The sequence below is a fragment of the Penaeus vannamei genome, chromosome 13, assembly GCF_042767895.1.
Source record: "Penaeus vannamei isolate JL-2024 chromosome 13, ASM4276789v1, whole genome shotgun sequence".
NCBI classification, from domain to species: domain Eukaryota; kingdom Metazoa; phylum Arthropoda; class Malacostraca; order Decapoda; family Penaeidae; genus Penaeus; species Penaeus vannamei.
In genome coordinates this window covers 39188396-39190895 of record NC_091561.1, presented here as the reverse complement: position 1 = coordinate 39190895, position 2500 = coordinate 39188396, and the positions used below count along the sequence as shown (strand labels likewise).

At 40.7% G+C, this 2500-nt stretch overlaps 1 protein-coding gene across 1 annotated transcript in view; it reads left to right on the top strand.

Moving 5' to 3' along the window:
* Window positions 1–165: 165 nt before the first annotated feature.
* Window positions 166–2500, top strand: part of LOC113807978 (sialate:O-sulfotransferase 1) — a 9724-nt gene continuing 7389 nt past the window's right edge. Inside the window, exons 1-2 of the mRNA XM_070129393.1 lie at window positions 166–399; window positions 1560–1656. The gene's annotated coding sequence lies outside the window, so the exon portion shown is untranslated. The remainder of the gene's footprint in view (window positions 400–1559; window positions 1657–2500) is intronic.

Genomic DNA, 2500 nt, shown 5'->3' with positions numbered 1-2500 from the left:
TATATATATATATATATATATATATATATATATATATATATATATATAAATAGTTCATTCTCCGCTTTCCCCTTACCATCATTATCATTGTTATTCCTACTGTTATTATCAATTTCATCATTAAAAAAAAAAAAAAATCTCCGCCCCCCCCCCCCCCCAGCAGAATGGCCCGACTCCGCCCACTGAAACACTTCGTCCTCCTCGTCATCTTCTTCTGGGCGGTCAAAATCCTCCACTCCAAGAAGGACAACCTCACGCCCTTCAACCAACGTCTTCAGGAGGTCGTCCTCGAGGGCAGGAGACCGTGGGAAGTCGAGGATTACTTGGCCGAGGAGGACGTTGATGATGGGGCGGTCGAGGACGAGAAAGTGAAGGAATATGAGGAAGGTCGAGGTGAAGGTGGGAGATTTTTTGGACATTTTTTTGAAGTTTTTTTTTTATTTTTTTTTTTTATTTATTTTTATTTATTTTTTATTTTTTATTGACATTTTTTTATTCTCGAGTTTTTGGGTGGATTTGATGGTGATAATGATGGTGGTGATTTTTGTCATTTTCTTCTGATTATTAATTGATGTTGTTATCGTAATCATAATTATTTCTGTTATCAATTCATTTTTTCTCTTTCTGATTAACTTTATTAAGACTTAGGATGATTATTACTGATATATTTTTTTCTAATTAACTTTATTATGACCTTTGATTAACATTACTGTTATTATAAATTTTTTTTCTAATTAGCTTTATTAAAACCTATGATTATTATTACTATTATCATATTTTTTCTTTTTATAATTAGCTTTAATATGACATGGTTATTATTACAGTTATTATATATTTTTTCTTCTGATTAGCTTTATTAAGACCTATGATTATTATTACTATCATTATTATTTTCGTTCTAATTAGCTTTGATAAGACTTGATTATTATTACTGTTATTATATTTTTTTCTTTTTCTAATTATCTTTATTAAGACATGAATATTATCACTGCTGTTATCCCTAGGTTGATCTGCATAATTGTTCGTGTTATTGTTAATAGTTATTTTCTTTATTAGATCATGGTTATTGCTTTATTGTGATGATTTTTTTTCTCTTCCTCCATCCATCCCTATTACCCTCATTCCTTCCCTCTCTCTCTCTCCCTCTATCCCTTGCTCCCTCTCTCCCTCTATCCCTGCTCCCTCTCTCCCTTCTCACTCCCCCTTCCCTACCTTCATCCCTCTCCTTCCTCCCTCTCTCCATCCCCTCCTCCATCCCATCCCCCTCCCTCCCTCCCTCCCTCTCCATCCCCCTCCATCCCATCCCATCCACCCTCTCCTTCCCCCTCCCTCCATCCCATCCCACCTCCCTTCCATCCCACCCTCCCTTCCATCCCATCTCCTTCCCCCTCCCTTCCATCCCATCCACCCTCCCTCCCTCTCTCCCTTCCTCCCCCTCCTCTTCCCGTCCCATCCACCCTCCTCCCTCTCCTCCCATCCACCCACCCTCCCCTTCCCCCTTTCCAATCCCTCTCCATCCCACCCTTCCTCTCTCCCCTACCCTCCCCTCCCTCCACCAGACGGACCCCCCAACCCCCCCTACAGACACGTGGAAATCAACAAGAATGGAACAGCTCGACTTCTTTGGCCAGACGATGAAATTTTGCTTTGTTCGAGGTATAGTGGAAAAAAAAAACGAATAAAATGCAATAATTAGGCTTTAGATAATTATTATTATTATTATTATCAATCATTATTATTATCATTACCCTTATCTTTATCATTATTATTGTCATTACCTTATCTTTATCATTATCATTATCATTACCCTCATCATATGTTTAATATCATTACTCTTATCCTTATTATCATTATTACCCTTATCTTTGTCATTATTATCATTAAATTTATTCTTATTATCATTACCAGTACCATCGTCATCATCGATATCATTGTCATTATCATCGTTATCATTATTATCATCATCAATAAAGACAGTAATCTCGTCCTTCTTATTATCATCAACACTATCGTCCTTATCTTCACTATTTCTACCATCATCATCACCACCACCACCATAATCATCACCATCACCACCACCAACAGCCCTACTTACCTCCCACAAACAACTACATGAGCATCCTCCTCCCTCCTTCCTCTCCTTGCAAGTCCTCCTCCTCTTTCCTCCTTCCCCCTTTCATCTCCTCCTCCTCCTCCTCCTTCCTTTCTCCTTTCCTCCTCCTTGCATCTCCCTCCCTCCTCCTCCTCCTTCCTTTCTCCTTCGCTCCTCCTCCGCTCCTCCCTTCCTCCTTCCTCCCTTCCTCCTTCCTCCTTGCATCTCCCTCCTCCTCCTCCTTCCTTTCTCCTTTCCTCCTCCTTGCATCTCCCTCCTCCCTCCTCCTTCCTTTCTCCTTTTCTCCCCCTTCTCCTCCTTTCTCCTTCCCCCTCCCTTCTTCCTCCTCCTTCCCTCCCCCTTCCTCCCTCCTTCTTCCTACTTCCCTTCCCCCTTCCTCCCTCCCTC